Source organism: Telopea speciosissima, chromosome 2, assembly GCF_018873765.1.
Source record: "Telopea speciosissima isolate NSW1024214 ecotype Mountain lineage chromosome 2, Tspe_v1, whole genome shotgun sequence".
NCBI lineage: Eukaryota > Viridiplantae > Streptophyta > Magnoliopsida > Proteales > Proteaceae > Telopea > Telopea speciosissima.
In genome coordinates this window covers 39,465,172-39,486,214 of record NC_057917.1, presented here as the reverse complement: position 1 = coordinate 39,486,214, position 21,043 = coordinate 39,465,172, and positions in this window count along the sequence as shown.

The window sequence follows — 21,043 nt, the reverse complement described above, 5'->3', positions numbered from 1 at the left end:
GAAAAGGTTCAGACAGTATGGAAGATGGGAGAATAAATATACCCATAGGCTTCTCCAACAACATGGACCTGGTTAGTCATCATCATCTTAATGAGAGAACAGACTTAGTCCTCAACTTGACATCCAAGCCGATAAAGCTGAGTTTCAGGAAAACTCCCAAGTTCTTCCCACTCTTTTAGAAGCACTTCTGTTCTCTCAAGTCCAGAAATGCCCAGTAGAGAAGAGTACCGTGCAGGCTCATAATGACATTCTTCTTAAACCAAAAGCCTGTCATAGTGAAAAGTAAAACTCTTTCTTGAAGCTCAAGAATTTAAAGTAGATAACAGAGATAAAAATGACTCTTGACAGAAACAAACGGCTTGGCCCTGAGAAACATGATTTTCTCCCTCTTGTTTCTTTTCAAGTCATGTAATCTATGGAAGTGTTTTGACCATAATCTCAGCATGAAAGATACATCACTGATGGCACTCAAAAATCCAAAGCCACCAGAAAGTTAATTTTTTTTCTGAAATTGATTAAAGCAACAATGCCATAATGAAAGCAGGTGGTAATGTAATTGAAACCATGAGAAGATGGCCCCCTTCCCACTACACCTTGTGGGTTAGAGACTACTTAACTTTGTTTGGGACCTTCCATATGAAAGAAGGTCTACTTAGTACTCAGTTCCTGAATTAGATAAGAGAAAGAGAATAGGATTTCCTTTATTCTTCTTTCTACTTCCTTTGATAGAAAATCTTATGGCCTTTACATCAATATCTTATGTTTTGAGCAAAACCTAGTAAGAGAAATGATAGAACAGCAATGCCATATTTTGTTGACTTACATCAGCACCGTTCGGTTAATGTTTATTCTTGCATCCACAGTCCATGATCAAGCGAAGCATTTTAGTACTCGGCTCCCTTACTATTGAATTTTTTCTCTGACCTGTTAGATGTCATATAGGGTTTTGGATTTTTTTCACTTACTGACCATAGTATTAGGGAAGAAGCTGCCTTCTTAAGGAATGACAAAAAACCCAAAAGGGTCTGATATATTAGAAGGCTTAGCATTGTCTTCCTCTTTGTTTATTGTTTATGCTGTAAGAAAAGCTTAATTGAAAGGCATGTGGGCCTGGGGGCCTATCAGAAGCAATCCTAAAGCTGGCAATAAAGAAAATAGAAAGTAACATCTCATCATGGTGTGAGCTGTTTTTAAATGCTGTCTCATACATGTAGAGGAAGAATGGGGGATTGAAATACATGGCTGTAGAGAGTTTGGCTTCAAGGTGTTCTGTTTTAAGAGAGAAGAGGATAGACAATGGCAATGAGATTACTCCCTTGATGAAAGGCATCATTTACTCCAAATCTATGGCAGTCTCTGTTTCTTGATTCCTAATTGGTATTATGTGAATTTAACTAAAAGGTAAAGCAACTCAGAAGAATCTGGCATGAAAGATACATCACTAATGGCACTCAAAAATACCTCTCAGATATTTCAGTGGTTATAGTGTCATACCCATCAGGCTAATAGATTCTCAAAGACAAAAGCAGAACAAAGATACAACATTCCTAAAAAAGAAAAAGGCATCAATGTTTCAAAGAAAAAAGAGTAGGGAAAATAGTAAGGATTAAAGAGCAAGGCAAACAACAAGATATGAATCTATCTCAACACAAAAAAGTAAAGAACAAACAAGCAGAAACATAGCCGCTTCTCCAATACACAGCGTTGAGAGTAAAAAATAAAAAAATAAATAAATAACGGAAAGTGCAGTCCACCAACCAAAATAAAAAAAACACAGAAGAAATTACAAAAGAGAAACTAAATGTAGCAGACTCACGTTGGATTCCGGCAACCGATTTTCCAGAAAACAGACGATCAGTTGAAGGATAGAGAGAGAGAGAGAAAGATATATTGGAGACTGAAGAAATAAGGTATGCCATAATAACAAAAATAATGGAGGAGACTTGAAAGGACAACAATGGAGAGTAAAAGAAATAAATCGAACGAACCTTTACAGTTCTCTGCCAAGGGAGGTTGAAACTCTTGAGTCTTAAAGCAATAAGATCTCTGTTGATTTCCAATCTCAAATCTTCTTAGCGACCCGCTTTACGCTTCTTCCTCTGTGGAGAATTCTCTCTTAAGCGTGAGAGAAACAGGGTAAAAGCAAGCCCTAGCCTTCAATCCGAGATACAATCTTCAGAACAAAAGTGAGAACGAAGCATTCGACAAGAGAGAGAGAGGGAGAGAGAGGAAGTGTATTTGGGATCGTATTTCTTTTTTTTCTTTCGGTATTAAGTATCGTATTTCACTCAAAACCGTATAATATTTTGAAATTCAATTAACGGACAAGATCTATTGATACCAATTCCATGGATCAGATTATTCCCGACCATAGATTCCCTTACCTGCACTGCCGACCAGAAAACCTTTTGCCTTCTTTTTATGCATGCCCTTTTATGTAATTTATCGGTTTGTTCTATTAGGAACCGAACCAATTTCTGAATTGCTGGAATACCTACCTTGATGAACAGAATTATTATTAATTTTGTGTTAATTTTAAGACATTTAAAGCCCCTTGTCATAAATTATAAAATAACACATTGTTTAAGGATGTAAGTAATTTTGGAAAATCCCGAAAGAGGGTTTCATGTTTTTGACAGGATGCAGCCGCCAAAGCGACCTTCCTTGTTGGATTTGTGAAACACCGGTCTTATACAGTTGTGGGATGTCCTTCAACTCTGATGTGTGGTCATACACCCAAAGGTGGTGATCATGTATTGGTACTTGAAGGGGTACATATATAGTATGCATGTGACTAGGTTGACCCTAGAATTCTGCACACCCAAAGGTGGTGGATTTTGAAAGTTGAGCTGTATTCCCATGGCCACTGGTATGTAGGGATTTTTTACAATTGCATATTGAGAATTCAGCCCAAAGGTGTTTTCACAATGATGTGTGTAAAATTCTCATTAGCTTATAAAGTTTTCAAGCTGTACTTGCATCATTTTAATTATTATACTGTTCATTGTTTAAATTTTTAGTCACCTTCTCTGTCAATAATAACATGGTTACTATTGAGCTCCTCACTGGGTCAAACTTTAAGAAGTGGAAAGAGGACATTATGTTTGCTATGGAAATGGCAGATGTGCACACGTCCCTTGTTATGGATACACCAATGGAACTAACTGCTGATAGTACTGAGGATGAAAAGTCTGTGCATGCTGCATGGCAAAAGAGTAATCGACTCAGTATACTGTCCATAAAGAGGTCGATACCGGAACACCTAAAAAGTGGTCTGCCTGAGAAATGTACTGCCAAGGAATTGCTAGATGCAATTTCCAAGAGATACAAAGTTTCATCGAATGCTGAGATTGGGACACTTCTGCAAGGGTTATTTAATATGGAATATGATGGTTCTGGGGGTGTTAGGGATTACATTATTAGGATGGTTGATTACCAAACTAAACTCAATGCCTTAGACATTCCTCTTCCAGATGCCCTAATTGTCCATCAAGCCTTAAATACCCTACCTTTTGAATTTGGCATCATAAAAACCAACTACATTTCCCAAGATGGAGTCTGGAGCATTAATGACCTAATTTCTAGGGTTGTGTCTGAGGAAGAGAAACTGAAGAAAGAGGAAAAGCCTACTGCCCTGTTTACTTCCAAAGCCCGTAAGAGTAAAAAGTCTAGAAACTATACTCATAAGTCTGCCAATAAACAGTCCGATCAGACTAACAATTTGGGACCCAAGAAAGACTGTTTGAAGAAAGAGAGTGATCGCTGCTTCTTTTGCAAGAAGAAGGGTCACATGAAGAAGGACTGCGACAAATACAAGGCTTGGTTACTTAAGCCCAAGCAGCCATCAGATAATGATTCTTTGGCTTTTGTTTGTGAATCCAATCTATCAGAAGCCCCATCCAGTTCTTGGTGGCTAGATAGCGGTGCAACTAACCTTGTTGCTTTTACCATACAGGGGTTCATAAACCGGAGGAGGCCAAACAAGGATGAATCAAGGCTGGTCGTAGGAAATGATGGACATTCTGACGTAGAGTTCGTGGGAGATGTCATTTTATTATTAGATTCTGGTTTTAAATTAACTTTAAAGAACACTTTTTATGTACCGTCCTCTAGGCAGAATTTAATTTCGGTTTCAGTTTTGGACATTAGTGGTTTCTATTTTGAAATAAAGAATACTATGGTTAATTTATTTTTTAATTCAACTAAAGTTGGTTCTTGCTTTATATCCAAAGGATTGTACAGATTAAGTTTGTCTCCCACTGATATCTACGTCTCCTGTAATGTTGAAAGCGTTGTTTCTAAAAGACCCTTACCTAAAGAACGGTCTTTCACATTGTGGCATAAGAGGCTAGGTCATATTTCTAAGGCAAGAGTGGAAAGGCTGATAAAGTCTAACATCCTGCCTACTCTCAAAAGTGATCTAGAAACTTGTGTAGACTGTTGTAAGGGAAAGATGATCAAAATAAAGAAGAAAACTACAGTCTGTAGTTCTGACCTGTTAGAGATCATTCACACTGACATCAGTGGTCCCTATTCAGCCACATTGTGTAAAAATTTTTATTTCATCACTTTTACAGACGACTATTCCCGATATGGATACCTGTACTTAATTAAAAAAAAGTTTGAATCTCTTGACAAGTTCAAGATTTTTAGGACTGAAGTTGAGAAACAGTTAGGGAAAGTTATTAAAATTGTTAGATCTGATCGTGGGGGTGAGTATTATGGCAGACATGGCAATGCTGGACAGCTTAAGGGCTCGTTTGCCAAATACCTTGAGGATTCTGGAATAGTTAGTCAGTTTACTATACCAGGAAGTCCTGAACAAAATGGGGTCGCCGAAAGGTGTAACCGTACCCTTATGGCCATGGTGAGGAGTATGGTTAATAGAATAAATTTACCTAAGTTCTTATGGGGTGAAGCCTTGAAAACTGCTCTTTATATCCTTAATCGTGTACCTATTAAAGCCGCTCCTCTTACACCTTTTGAGTTGTGGACCGGCTGTAAACCCAGTTTAAACCATCTTAGAGTTTGGGGGTGCCCTGAAGAAGTGAAGTTGTATAATCCGACTTTAAACAAGTTGGATCCCAAGACTAGTCGTTGCTACTTTGTCAGCTGCCCAAATCATTCGAAGGAATATAAATTTTATAATCCCTGCGGAGGCACTAGGATTGTGGAGTCACAGACAGCGAAGTTTTTGGAATTTGATGTGGCCGAAAAGAATGACTGTTCTCAGACTGTTCAAGATAGTCACATGATTGGTACATTGGTACCTATTCTTCTACCTATTCAGACTGATGTGGGGCATACTGTGCCATTGGTTATACCTGCTGGAGTTCAGGAGCCTGATATTGATATCATCCCCGACATTCATGTAGCACCTGATGAGATTTCTGTTATTCAGGATGCGGTTGAGGATCCTATCATTGATGTAGTTCCAGCTGAGATTCCTCAAATTCAGGTTAAGGCAGTAGTGGCACCATTACGGAGATCCACCAGGGAGAGAAGGTCAGCTATATCACCTATCTATGAGGTCTATTTGGGAGAACATGACTATGACATTGGTTATGTGGTCGATCCAGTTACTTATTCAGGCGCTGTTTCTAGTCCTCAGTCAGATTTATGGATAGAGACGATGAGAGATGAAATGCAATCGATGAAACATAATGATGTTTGGGAGCTTGTTAATTTACCTAAAGGTTGTAAGCCCATTGGTTGCAAATGGGTGTATAAAACCAAAAGAGATTCCAAAGGAAAAGTTGAGAGGTTTAAAGCCAGACTGGTAGCCAAGAGATTCACTCAAAGAGAGGGAGTAGACTACAATGGGACTTTTTCTCCAGTCTCCTCGAAGGATTCTTTCAGGGTGATCATGGCATTAGTAGCTCATTTTGATATAGAGTTGCATCAGATGGATGTTAAAACCGCCTTTCTCAATGGCAATCTTGATGAGAAAGTATATATGGTTCAGCCTGAGGGTTTTACAGTGGATGATTCAGATCATCTTGTGTGTAGACTCAAGAAGTCTATCTACGGTCTCAAACAAGCTTCTAGGCAGTGGTATCTGAAATTTGACAGTGTTGTGACTTTGTTTGGTTTTATGGAAAACAAAGTGGATCAGTGTATATATCACAAGGTCAGTGGGAGCAAATTCTATTTTCTCATTCTGTATGTGGATGACATCCTGCTTGCAAGCAGTGACCTAGGGATGTTGCATAATACAAAGAAACTTTTATCTAGGGAAGTTGACATGAAGGACCTTGGTGAGGCCTCTTTTGTTCTTGGGATTGAGATCCATAGGGATCGTTCTTGTCATTTATTAAGTCTTTCTCAGAGGGCTTATGTTGATCGTGTTCTGGAGAGGTTCAGTATGCTGGATTGCAAACCTGGGAATGTTCCTATTCTCAAGGGTAACAAACTGAGTTCGACACAGTGCCCGAAAAATGAAGCTAAGAGGGATGAAATGAAGAAGGTGCCATATGCTAGCGCACTTGGTAGTATCATGTATGCTCAGTGCATGCCGACTCGGATATTACTTTGTGACGGGACTTCTTGGCGGTATCAATCGAGATCCTGGTCTTAGCCACTGGGTTGCTGCCAAGAAAGTATTGAGGTACTTGAAGGGGACAAGAGATTATATACTGACTTACAGACACGTTCCTGTACTCAAGCTAGTGGGGTATACAGACTTTGCTGGCTGTGAGGATGACAGGAAATCCACATCAGGTTATGTTTTCTTGATGGCAGGAGGGGCAGTATCATGGAAGAGTAAAAACCAAACATTGGTGACCACTTCGACTATGCAGGCAGAGTTTGTAGCATGCTATGGGGCTGCTACTCAGGCTATTTGGCTCAGAAATCTCATAAAGGAGTTGACTATTGTAGATTTTGTAGATAGACCCATCCAGATATACTATGATAACAGCTCTGCTGTGTTGGTTATAAACAACAATAAAGGACTTAGAGGGTCTAAACACATGGAGGTCAAGTATTTGACCATAAAGGAGAGAGTAAAGGAAGGTGACATTGCAGTGGAGCATATTAGTACAGATGATATGGTTGCAGATCCCCTAACCAAAGGTCTTCGCCCTTGTGTTTTTGAGAAACATGTCATGAGCATGGGCTTAGTTGCATCATGGGATGTGGTTAGTTAGTGGGAGTTTGTTTTATTTTGCTTCATTGTAATTTAAAGTTTCTTTTCATCTGTATTTTTACCTAATGATAAACTTTGATTTATATATATATCAGGTGTCATTGCATGCAATTTCTTTTAAATACATGACTGTTTTATTTATTGATATGATGTATATATTTCTGATTTTAAAGTCTTAAGGAATGTGTTAACCTTAAGCAAGGCTGGGGCATTAAGTTGTTAGCCTAAAGGTATGTTTTGTAACACAAAGTATAACTCGAGTTATTTCTGATGAGACATACAGATTCGTTAGAATCACAAAGTTTATTTCTCTAGTGAGCCTGTGCCACTTAAAGAAGAGAAATTTTGGACTGATAAATGGATAATACATAAGGAATCACTACATGAGTATTATCTTGTTGCCACACTACCACATTGCATCCATGTTAGTAGAGTTGAGGGCTCTCATGACCATGGAAGGCTATGTGTCGCTTGATCATAGATGCAGTTACCGCCATGATTCGGTGTCTAAAACTCTATGGGATAGGATTGAGTTTCTAATATGACATCTAGACCAATTTATTTTAAAAATTGTGCACATAAAGTTTTCTTAAAGAGTTGTTAGCCTGTGATTTGTTTTGGTCAAAACTGTTTTTAAATCCTTTTAAAAATAAGGAATTTAATGTAAGTCCAAGTGGGAGAATGTTAGAATTTTAGTTCTAATAAAATTTCATATGGACATAATTAAATCCCTAAACCAGGTTAATTAGGGTTTTGGTCTAATAAAGTGGAGTCATTAAGTTATATTAGAAGTTTAATGTGGACTGGCTTAGTGTGGGCCAGATAGATTCCTATTGGGACTGTGATGAGTCAGACCCTATAGGGATTACTATATAAGGAGAGCTATGTCCCCCCTCTACCCAACACAACTTATTATTCTCAATTGCTATTGAATAGTGCATTCTTGAAAGAGAGGGAGATATTCAGTGTTCGTCGTCCCTGCGCATTCGGTATTCTCATCAGGCCAGTTACTTTGGGAATAGAGGGGAAGCACTTAGATCTTTGTTCTTTATTTTTCGCTGCAATCATCATCACCATGGATGCGAAACAAGGTTGGTGGTTCTATCCCTATTTTCTATTATTTATTTGATTGTGTTCTTGAACGTCCTATGGAGATCTTAGCTTTTGGGATTTTGTCCCTATTCGGATCGATTCATTCTAACAATATATTCTTATTCAAGGTTTTCCCTTCAGATTTTTCAAATGGACCAGGGATTTTAAATCAGGTATTGAGTCTCCGATCGTGCCAGTTTGGATCTCATTGCCTAACCTCCCCATCAACCTATATCGGGGTAATTTTTTCTTGTCCATTGCGGGGAAGATTGGTAAGGTGTTAAGGGTGGACAGCACCACTACCTGTTGTACTCGAACGGGCTAGGGCCTGTGTTGAAATTGATTTGTGGGCTCCTCTGCTTGAGAAAATCTAGATCGGTTGTGAGCTTCAGGTTTTTTTTCATAGGTTGGAGTATGAGAAGTTGCCTTTGTTTTGTACAGGGTGTTCAAAGCTGGGCCATGCAAGGATCAATGCCGTAATAAGAAAATTCATGGCGGTGCTGCACAAGGCTCTAAGGAGCCGATGATTAATGCTTCTCATTCGCAGGCTGTGGAGCATGTTGTGATATCTGGGGCGAAGAATGTTGGCGGGGCCTCTTTGGATAATATTAGGGTGGAGGAAAATGCTAATTTGGAGGAACTTCCAGTTCCCGAGGCAGCTTTGGAAGTGCATGGCATTGTTCACGTGGAGGGGGTTCAAAAGGGTCCTTCGATGCCCTTTGCTCAGGTCATTGAGAATCCTAGCAGGTTGTAGCACGGGTTTAGGATGGGTGCTTTCAATTCCTTGATAGGGGTGGAATCGGTTCCTTCTTCTGATTCGGAGGAGGGAGTGGAGCATGATGTTGGGTTGGATGGTTCTAATGCATCACAAGTAAATCAAAGTGTTCCTTTGCCAAAGCGTTCTACTAGGTCTTTGAGGCCCCTCAGGTACGCATAATGCTATTTCCTTATGAATTTTCTATTCTGGAATTCTCGTGGGATTGAGAAAAAGCCTACAAGTTGTAGGCGTTTGAAATCCTTTGTTCGTGATTTTTTTTTTGGACTTAATTGCTATTGTCGAACCTAAAGTCTCCTTTTCTAAGGCCCCGGCTATCATAAAACGTATTGGGATGTCCCATTGCATTTCCAATGGCATAGATAATGGGGATTTTATTTGGGTGTTTTGGAAGAAAGGTGTAATGGTGAATGTGGTGGAAGCTCACTCTCAATTTGTAACTGTGGCATGTGTGGCTAATGGATCGTCAAGTTCTTTCTTTATTACTTTTGTGGACGCCTCTTGCGCTGTCCAGAAAAGAAGCATTTAGGAGAAATTATGTGTTTTCTCTTACTCTATTAATTAGGCATGAGCAGTTTATGGTGATTTTAACGCGGTGTTAGATCTTTCTGAGAAAGTTGGGGAGAGGCCGCCCTGCTCTTGCTCCATGGAGGAGTTTGGCGATTTTTTGAATGAAGCTGGCCTTATTGATGGTGGTTTTTAAGGAAGCACTTTCACTTGGACCAATGGGCAGTCGGGTCGTTGCTTGGTTAAAACCTGACTGGATAGAGTCTTGTATAATTCAGTGTGGTTGTCTCACTTTCAAATAAGCAGGGTCCATAACCTTAGCCGGACGTGTTCCGATCATGCACTGTTAAGGGTGGAAGTTGGGGTTTCTAGCATGAAAAGTCCTTCATTTAAATTCCAACAAATGTGGCTTTCTCACTTGGGTTTTAATCAATTTTTGAAGGATTGCTGGTCTACTGTGTATGAAGGTTCTCCTTTGCAGATTTTATTTTTGAAACTAAATTTTTTGTGGGTTAAACTTAAAGTTTGGAACAGGGAGGTGTTTGGCAACGTGAGGATGGTGTCTGTTGGGCAGAAGTTACTCATGATCTAAATCCTTGTAATGACTCTCTCATACAATTAAATGAAGCCCATGGCCATCTCCAAAAGGTTCTTTTACAGGAAAATTTTTTCTAGAAAGAGAAATCCTAGGTGAAGTGGCTTTTGGAAGGTCATAGAAATACAAAATTTTTCCATTCTATGGTTAAGGTGAAAAGGAAAAGAAATAGTGTGGAAAAAATCAAAAATTCTGAGGGTGATTGGATTGTGGGAAGTGAGGGGGTCAATGTGGAGGCTGTGAAATTTTTTGCTAATCTTTTCTCTTCAGAAAATTGTTCTCGACATGTGGAGCTGTTTGATGTGATTCCTTCGGTTATTACTAGGAGGATAACTCCCAGTTGATTGATCCTCCTCTGATGAAGGAGGTTGAAGAAGCGGTTTTCTCTCTTTATAAGGTTAGTGTCCCTGCACTACATAGGTTTACTGGTCATTTTTTCTCTACTTGTTGGGAGACTGTGAAAGAAGATGTCTGGGCTGCTATGAAAGATTTTTTTAATTGGGGCACTCTTCCTAGAAATTTTACTTCTTCCCATCTGATTCTTATTCCCAAAAAGGAGAACCCCAAAGTGATGGCTGATTTTTGCCCTATTAGCCTTTGTAATTTTTCCTATAAAATCATTGTAAAAATCATTTCCTGTAGGCTTGCCCCCTTTTTTCCTTTGTTAATTTCGGAGTAGCAAGGGGCATTTGTCTAAGGTAGAAGCATTCATGCTAATATTGCATTGGTTCAAGAAGTGGTTCAAGATCTTAATAGGAAGACAAGGGGGGCAATGTTTTGCTTATGCTTGATATGGCAAGAGCATATGACCACATGGAGTGGAGTTTTCTGGTTAAGGTCTCAACCAAATTTGGTTTCAGTAATGAATGGATTACTCTTATCCAAAAAACCATGGTCAATTGTTGGTTCTCGATGGTTATGGATGGGGACCCTACTGGTTACTTTAAGTCTTCAAGGGGGCTCCATCAGGGTGGCCCGCTCTCTCCGACACTCTTTATTTTAGCAAAAAAAATCTTGAGTAGGGAATTAAGAAATTTATTTGCTGAAGGCCATGCTAATTATTTTCAACTTCCTAGGGGTTGTCCCGGTATTTCTCATAGCCTCTTTGTTGATGACACAATTATTTTCAGTTAGGGGCTCAAATGGTCCCTCAAGCAGGTGATGGGTTTTATTTCTAGGTATGAGGAATTTTCAGGGCAGTTGGTAAATCAGCAAAAGAGTTGTTTTGTTAGCAATTCTAAGGCTTCGGAAGCCCACAATAGGTTGATTGGCTCCATTACTGGCTTCTCTAGGAAATCTCTTCTCATCACTTGTTGAGAATTAGGGGTAGTTTTATCATTGCTATTTTGGGTTTTTGGGGTTCTATGTAATTTTCTATGCTTTGAGTCTTTATTTGTTAAGTTGTAATAAGTAAGGGCTCAGAGGTAATTTCCTAATAAATCCCTAACCAACTTACCTTTTATACTTTGACTTAATTATAAATAGATCCCAAAGCCTGCGATAGAATCCATCTTCTATCGCAGGCTGCTGCTTCCTTCTTACTACAGTGTGCTCCTTTCTCTTCTCTTCTCTTCTTCTTCTTCTTTTTCTTTTGCTGGTTAGCTAGTTATGATTTCTAAAATGGTATCAGAGCGATACTAATCAGCTGAAGGATCTTCTTTCATCTCCTTCTGCTGATTTCTCTCTCAGTTTTAGTTTCCTGGTGTGCAACCACCTATTGCTACTTCTTTTGTTTGTTGATGGATGGAAGACTCCATATACACATGAATGGAGTATTTATGTGTGATAATTTTTGGTGATTTACACACCATCCATTGAAGTTTCCATTGGAGGATGAAAAGTTACAGTTTTCTGCATCGATACAGTTATGTTTCTATTCTAAGAAAATAGAAACAAGTGAAGATTCTTCGAGATTTTTGTAGCTCTTCTAGTTCTGCTTTTTTTAAGATTGCTTGCACCAAACTAGAGGAAGACTCGACTCGATCTGTTTCCTTTCCTAGTGAGTTGATCGAGTGCTTCAAAACCTATTGTTTAACACCTGCGGATGCTCTGTTTTTTGGGTATCTTTGAGCCACATAGTTGGCCTCACAGTTTCTGATCGAAGTGGTTGCTTGGGCTGGTCTTTTGGGATTTCATTCCCCCCTCTAGGTACTTGCTTCGATCCTTTTTTCAGCCTCTTTCTTCCTGCTGATTGTACGTTCTACAAAATCACCTCTATTGCAGCCGGAAGTGCTTTGTTTGTTTTTTTTTGTTCCTGGATTCTACCTCTATTGGGACTCTTTCTTTAATTTTTTCTCTACTTCCTATTACTCTGGAATTCTACAACAGTTGATGCCTCCTTTTTTTTTTTTTTCTCTGCTGCCTATTACTCTGGAATTCTTCAACAGTTGGTGATTTGTTGTGTGTTGTTGCAGCCTCCTTGTTGGCTAGCTGTTATCTTATGGTACTTTTGCTTGACTGGTTTTATTTTTCCTTTTGGTGCTATGGGCAAGAATAAAAATAATTTAGTGGTTACATCTCAAATTGACAATGTAAATGTCACTATTACTTCTATTAAGCTGAAAGGGAGTTCGAATTATTTGTTATGGGCTCAAGCTGTGAAGGTTTATATTATAGCCAAGAAGAAACTCAAGTATCTTATCTCCGATCCACCTACATCTTATTCAAAAGATTATGAGGATTGGATGCAAGATAATGCCATTATTTTGATATGGTTATGGAACAGCATGGAACCAGAGATTGTTGCAAACGTGATGTTTCACACCATGGCTAAGGGTGTGTGGGATGATTTGAAGGATACCTATTCACAGGAGAAAAATATGAATCGAGTCTATGACTTATATGAGAAACTTTTTAAGCTCTGGCAGTCCAACAAGCCTCTCCAAGACTACTACAGCACTTTAAAGGTCTTGTTGAGGAATTAAATGTTTTTCAGCCCCTCACCACCAACATTGACAAATTAGAAGCATAGCGGAATGAATTTTTTATGTCTAAATTTTTGGTTGGACTAGATTCTGATTTGAAATTTGTGAAGGGACGTATTCTTGCTGGAGAAACTATTCCTACTCTTGCTGATACGTTCTCCCGCCTACAATGTATCTCTTCTCCTGGAAAACTGACTCTACTCCCAAGGAGAATTCTACCTTTGTGGCTGGTCGTGGATGTGGTCGTGGACGTAACTCAGGGGGAGGACATGGTGGTGGTGGTCGTGGCATTGGTGGTCAATCAGGTGTTAAGCCTTTTCAGAATTGTACTCACTGTGGCAAAATTGGTCACATGGTTGATTTTTGTTGGGACAAGCATGGCAAACCCGATTGGGCACCTCAATCTGCCAATCATGCAATGTCTGACGGAGGTAGTGATGATGTTGCCCATAGTCATCCTCCACAGGTTTCCCTCCTAGGTAGTGGTTCTACCACAACTCCTCACCATGATGATCTCTCCCAGATATTACGGCATTTACAACATGATGAGCACATTTATGTGTGAAATCTTAGGCATAAAGCATATATTTTACCACATTGGACAGAGTTACTTGGTGTTTTCTTGTGCTTTTCAGGTTTTAGGTGAATTCTTGTGAAAATGAAGGAGATGATGCTAAAAAAATGTTTTTAAGCTATTTAGAGGTGTTAATGGCATGGATGCGTAGCCCATCGAGTCAGCTTTGTAACGGTTCAAACGGCACTTGATTCTGAGTTGAAACGAAGAAGTTACGGTCGTTTTCGTAACGAAGCGCGAAAATGGTCTGTAGGGGTTTATTTATAATTATTGACAGTCGGGCGGGGACAAAGTGAAGCGGAAGTTCGGATTCCAGGAGTCTTAACGCAATAACCAGAAATTATATTTCCTGTACCCGAAAGATTCCATTTGGAGGGCTCTGAATAGTCCAACTTCAACTTGAGATATCTTGGGCTCCCCCACTCCAAATTGGACGAAATTTGGGTCTATTTTGGGTGATTTTTCGCAAAGAACACAATGGTGAGGCCTATATAAGTACCCCATGCTCCACGTTTTTTGAAAGACAGAATGGGTATTTTATTTATTCTTAAAGGAATCCTAGTCATCACCCTTACTCTCTCTCTCTTCCAACTTCTCAAGGGCACTTCTGAAATTCTATTTGGGATAGATTTATTTTGAAAGATATTTTCTCACCTATGAAAGTTGAAAAGTCAAAAATGCTTTGATTTTATTGCTTGGAGAAGATATCTACAAAGAAAATGAAGCACTTGTTAGAATTGGAAGTTTACTTTTCTAGAAATAGAAGGTCTATCTAAACAATCTTCTCTTCTTCTTCTTTCTATTTTTTTTCTTTTTCTTAGGATTCAAGGCATTGTAAATAAGGAAGGAGAAGAGAATATTCTCTTTTCTTAGGGAATATTTCTCCTACACTTCCCTCTTCTCTCTTCTCCTCTCTTCCCCCTATAAATACCCCTTGCCCTCTGGGTTGTAAGAAGTTAGTTTTTTAGTTCAGTTTTTAGTTAGTTTCTAGTTCAATTTTAATTCAGTTTTTAGTATAATTTTTGGTTCATTCACTTAGTGAAATTTTCTCTTCTTTTTCTATTTTTGGTTTTAGTTCTTAGTTTGATTTCATAAGATTAGCTCTTTCAAGTTCTTAATTTTGCTTTCATAAGATTAGTTAATGGTTGTAATAGGATTAGTTTATGCTTTAATGTCTTCAATATAGTTGTAATAGTTTTAGTTTAAAGCTTCCTAGTCTAAGCTCCTATGTTGATGACAAGACTTGGAGATTTAGAAGAAGATGCCATGGTAAGTTCATGCAAGTATTCATTCAAGCTTCTTCAATTAATTCGGTTCAAGCACACCTAGGTTTGCATTCTCTAAACTCTCGATCTCATTCTCCCTCTCCTCTATCTCATTCTTCTCCCTCTATTTCTTGTATTTTTCTTATGTGGTTATTTTGTTTATGTGGATGTGGAGGTGTGGCTGCATTTTTATTACTTCCAACTTGGTAGTATAGGGATTTTATTTTTAATTACTCCCAATTTGCGTTAGTTTGATAGGTTAGATGTTTATGTGTTAGGACGCCAACTTAATCCCTTAGATGCGTAATTTGTTAGATGCTTGTGAGTTAGGAACCATTAGTTTAATCATCATTAATTTGGTTCACTTTGCGTTATTTTTAAGATTAGTTAAATAGAGTGGCGTATATCTCCTCGTGTTCAACCCGTAGCTACTATTGACCCGTACGCTTGCGGTTTTATTTTAACTCAAACACAACACTTGGAGGCATCCAGTCTTACATCCACGGGACCCTCATCTTCTTCTGCAACTCTAGCTCATGCAGGTACACTTACTCTTCTTACCACTACTACTCCATCCTGGATTATTGACTCTGGGGCTTCTGCTCATATGACTGGTGAGTCATCATTATTTACCACTCATTCACATACACATTCATCTTCACTTGTTATTCTTGCAAATGGTTCTTCTACTCCAGTTTCTGGGCATGGTACCATCTCTCCCAGTCCTTCCATGAGTCTCTCATCTGTGTTACATGTCCCTCAGTTACTATTGAATCTTCTTTCTGACAATCAAATAACTAAAGCTTTACATTATTTTGTGACTTTCTTTCCTTCTTATTGTATTTTTCAGGATCTTCACACAAGGAAGAAGATTGGTGGAGTGTGTTAAAAAGATGGACTCTACTATCTTGACCATGGTACTCCTGCTTCGTCTGCCGCCGTTGCTTCTGTTGGTGGGGTGTCTCCGTTCCAGTGGCACTGTCGTTTAGGTCATTTGTCTTAAGTTTGGTTAAAGTTATTATTTCCTTCTTTGAAGTCTATGTCTCGGTTAGAGTGTGAAGCCTGTGAGTTGGGAAAACATCACTGTGCCTCCTTCCCCTCTCGTACTATGGCTCGTAGTTCGTCTTTATTTTCTTTAGTCCATTCGGATATTTGGAGTCCTTGTCATGTTAAGAATCAGAGTGGTTTCATGTATTTTGTCACTTTTTTGGACGACCATTCTCGTCTCACTTGGTTATACCTCTTGAATGATTGTTCCGCGTTTATAGCTGTATTCCAAAATTTTTATAATGAAATCACAACTCAATTTGGTTTACCTATAAAAAAATTTCGTTCTGATAATGCTTTGGAGTCTGTTCAGCGTGATATTTCTGCTTTTTGTGTTTCTTATGGAATGATTCACCAAACTAGTTGTTCCTACACTCCACAACAAAATGGGGTGGCGGAACGTAAAAATAGACATTTACTTGAGGTTGCCCTTACTATTATGTTCCATATGCATGTTCCAAAACAATTTTGGTGTGAAGGGGTGCTTACTGCCTGTTACCTGATTAATCGAATGCTTTCTTCTATTCTTGTTGACAAGTCCCCCTTTTCCATTATTTTTCCTGGTCAACCCATTTTTCATTTATCTCCTCATGTTTTTGGGTGTATTTGTTTTGTTCACAATCTACATGCTCATTCTGACAAACTATCTCCCTGGTCCACTAAGTGTGTTTTTCTTAGATATTCTTGTACCCAGAAAGGGTACAAGTGTTATGACCCTATCACTCATAGGTATTTTGTTAGTGCTGATATCAATTTCTTTGAGGATCATTCTTATTTTTCTTCTTCCTCTTTTGTCTCTGAGGATGAGTGGCGTGTTGATACTCCTCCTGTCCCTGCTCTTGTCCCATTCCCTACACCACCATTGCAGGTTTATCAGCGGCGCAATAGGACAATACCACAGGAAGATGTTCCAACGGCTCCACTTGTTTCACCATCTCTACCAACTTTTTCATCGAGTGAAGCTCCACCTCTTCTTCAACTAATGACTTACCTATTTCCTTGCATAAAGGTACTCGCTCTTGCACTCAAAATTCTACTGCTTTATATTCTATTGATAAGTATGTGTCCCTTTCTCACTTACCCTCTTGTATTCATACTTTTGCCTTGTCCTTGTTTTCCAACCATATTCCCAAAAATCATACTGAGGCTCTTTGTCTTCCTGGTTGGAAGAAAGCCATGGATGTGAAAATGGATGCTCTCTTATCTCGTCACACTTGGATTTTGGTAGATCTGCCTCCTGGAAAGGAACTTGTTAAGTGTCACTGGGTTTACACAATCAAATACCTTCTAGATGGTTCTGTTGAGCAGCTTAAATCCCGTCTGGTTGCCAAGGGGTATACACAGACTTATGGTGTGGACTACTTTGAGACATTCTCTCTTGTCGCTAGGCTGAATTCTGTTCGTCTACTTATTTCTATGGCAGTTAATTTTGATTGGCCCTTGTTTTAGTTGGATATTAAAAGTGCCTTCTTGTATGGTGATCTTCATTAGGAGGTGTGTATGGAGCAATCTTGTCAAGCCTGCCCCTAATTGGCTGGAAATTGTAAATGAAGGATAGGATCCTTTAGCCAAAAACCCTGTAGAGCATCACTCCAATAGTTGAACCACTGAGAATGACCTCTTACATACCTGCCAGAAGTTGCACTGCCCACAGCAAAATGTATTGTATAAATCCCAGGTATTCTCTTTACTATCCATAAATGTGGGGCCCACACTTGGAAAGATGTGTATTGAACCCTGGGTGAGCTATTGGTGCAAGGCCCAAGCCCCTGTGCAAGCACAGAGGAATTACAGCTTTGTTGTATTCTCTGAGTGATGCACTAGGCAATTGGACCTATCACCCAGTGAATCACCCAGAGTAACTGAATTGGTTATTTTGGACTCCAAACATGTGGGGAGCACCCATACAGAACATGGACATCCTCTAGGGATAGATGGGAATTTTATGAACCATTACCTACCCTTGGACCCCTGTGGACCCCACCTGAGTTGCCAGAATGGCCTAGAATCAGTTTAAAACATGCATTCTGGAGGAGGAGGCTGGCTGCTAAACAGGCCTTAAATAGGGCTGGCCTATAAATAGGCAGTCCCAGCCCAAATTAAAACCTCTATACTATTCAAACCGTGGAAGAGAAAAAAAAAAAAAAAAAAAAAAAAAAAAAAAGTGGAGAGAAGAAGGAAAGGAAGAAGAGGAGGGGAAGGAGGACACTGGACTGCTACATCCAGCCTCAGTTCCAGCAGCCTAGCCATCACAGGTAAACACTCCCACCCCCCTATGTTGCTGCTGTTGTTCCCTATATTCTCCTATGGATCTCTGCTTTGTGGAGTTAAAACTGGCTAAGGACAACACAGAACACCTGGGGGCTGCCTTGTGTTGCCTCTGATCTAACATGCAAACCTATTGCATGTAAGATCAAAGCATTTTATATGAAATAGAGTTGCTATTTTGCATTTGAGACTGAGATCAGTCTCTGTGCCAGACTGCACTGCCCAGTTACACCCAGAATAGGCAGTCTGGACCTGAATTTTTGCACACAAGCTGTTCCTTGCCTAGCCATGTGTTGGAACAGCTTCTCATCATTATATTACATGTGGAATCACTCTTGCATGCAGCCCATGTTAGGGAAATACACCCTCATACATGTTTTGATGATAACAAATAAAGCCTCTCTTGGACTAACATTTGTTTAAAGTGTTTAGATGAGATCGTAGCACCAAGTGAGGGGGAGCATACACAAGAAGAAACACAAGAGCGTATACAAGAATAATTCCAAAGACATGGAAGTCAAAAGTCAATACTTAAAGATAAAAAAGCATATTGAAGATTGAAGACTTTTTGAAGACTTTGTAATCTTGTATTTGTATGTTTAAGTCACAGATTGATGTAACGCACACACGCACGCATACATTCATTTAGAATGTCCTTAGGAGGTGATTTGACCCCTTAGACATCTGACTATTGAGTTTTAGAACCCCCGTACCCAACTCCTTAATAGAATTGGACTATTTTCACTAATTTTGCCCAATCCGGCATACCGGTTCCCAATCCGACATATAGGATCAATGGGAATCTCAGGAAAATGGTCACAGTAGCTTTTCGGCGTACGCTGGATAATGATCCAGCATACCGGATCCATTTTGGTTTGGTTTTGCACTGATCCGGCATACCGGATAAGTATCCAGCATATCGAATAAGTATCCAGCATACTGAATCCTTAAGTTACTATTATAATTTGACCGTTATTCCTCTATTTTATAAGGAAATTAGGTGATCCGGCATACCGGATTGGTATCCAGCATACCGGATTATTTATGGCTGTTTAAATCCGATCTTAATCTAGATTCCTAATTAATTCAAGCCATCTAGCCTATAAATACTTACTTGTTTAAGGCTCTAAACACTACTACTAATCACAATCAAGAGCCTTCAAGAACAAGTTACCCTCAAGTGAGAATTCAAACACAAATCCAAGGCATTCAATCTCACTTAGCTCCCTTGATTCATATTTGCATTAAAGCTTCATAGTTTGAAAGGTAGCACATCATTACAAAGGTTTGAGGTAATTCTAAATTTCTTAGTTACCATTGTTTACTTTATATAAGTAGATTGAGTTCTCTTGCTCGGAATCAAGAGTAAGTTGAGTCCTCTTGCTCATTAACTCAAGATTAGTTGTTGTTGAGTCCTCTTGCTAGTTCTCAAGAGTTGTACGAGTCCTCTTGCTCTTACTCAAGATTTGACATAGTGAAATTCTCTCTAAGGTGAGAGGAGTGGACATAGGAAAGCTTTTGGCCGAACCACTATAAATTTCTGGTGTTGTTTATTGTTGCTTGTTTGCATTACTTAGATAATTTTTAATTCCGTATTATTTAGCATATTCCGCTATCTTCACCTATTCACCCCCCCTCTAGGTGAATTCACAGCCCAAACCATGGTTGTGAAGCTGGAACACAGCTAGGCTGCTGTTCTCTGAGCTATCTGGACAGCTCCTCGCTTTCATGGGGAGAACCAAGCCATGATCCATAAGAACCATTGGATTTCAATTAAGAGTTTTAAGACTATGGGATCCTTTGTCAATCGCAAGATTGAAGGATACAACATTACCCGACCTCTCTTCTTTGAAGGTGAAGGATTTTTCTATTGGAAGAATCGCTTCAAGAATTTTGTTTGTGCCAATAACATTGACGCATGGGAAGTTATTGAAAATAGGCCAAACACTATAGACAAACCCAAAGAAGAATAGACTCCAGCTGAAAAAGCAAAGGTTCAACTCAACTATGTAGCTATATAAGTTACATCCAATGTGGCTTAGGAGAAAAAGAATATAATAGGACATGCATGTGTGACTCCACTAAGGAGATGTTTAATAAGCTTGTTGTTACTTATGAAGGTACTTCAAAAGTTAAGCAATCTAAAATTGATATGTTAATAAATGAATATGAGTTATTTAAAATGAAAAATGATGAAGACATATATGCTATGTTCACTTGCTTTACTAACATTGTGAACAAGTTGAAAGGTTTAGGAAAGGTTTACTCCAACGGTGAGAGCGTTTGAAATATATTGAGATCTCTCTCAAGGGAATGGAAACCCAAGACTACAGTAATAAAAGAATCGAAGGACATTGATAAGCTAAGTTTAGATGAGCTATTGGGATCACTCCAAACTCATGAGATGAAACTCAAACAAGACACCAAGGAGGATGAACCAAAGGAACCAAAGAAGAAATTTATGGCATTCAAATCATATGAAATTAGCTATGATGATGAAGAACTCTCGGATGGTGAGATTGCCTATCTATCCAAGAAGTTTTCAAGATTCTTGAAGAACAAAGTAAAATTTTCATTCAACAAAAGAAGATTTTTCAAAGATCAAAAAGGTAAGAATATTTCTAAAGATAACACTGACTCTTCTTCAAAAGATATTGTGTGTTATGAATGTAGAAAATCAGGATATTTTAGAGAAGTTATCCTAAAATGAATAAATACAAGAAGGCCTACAAAGCTGAACATACCTTTGATTCAAGTGATGAAGAAGATGATGTTGAAGAATCACAAGAAGAAGAGGGACAAACAAATCTTGCATTAATGATTACTGAAGAAGAAGAAACCCAAAATGA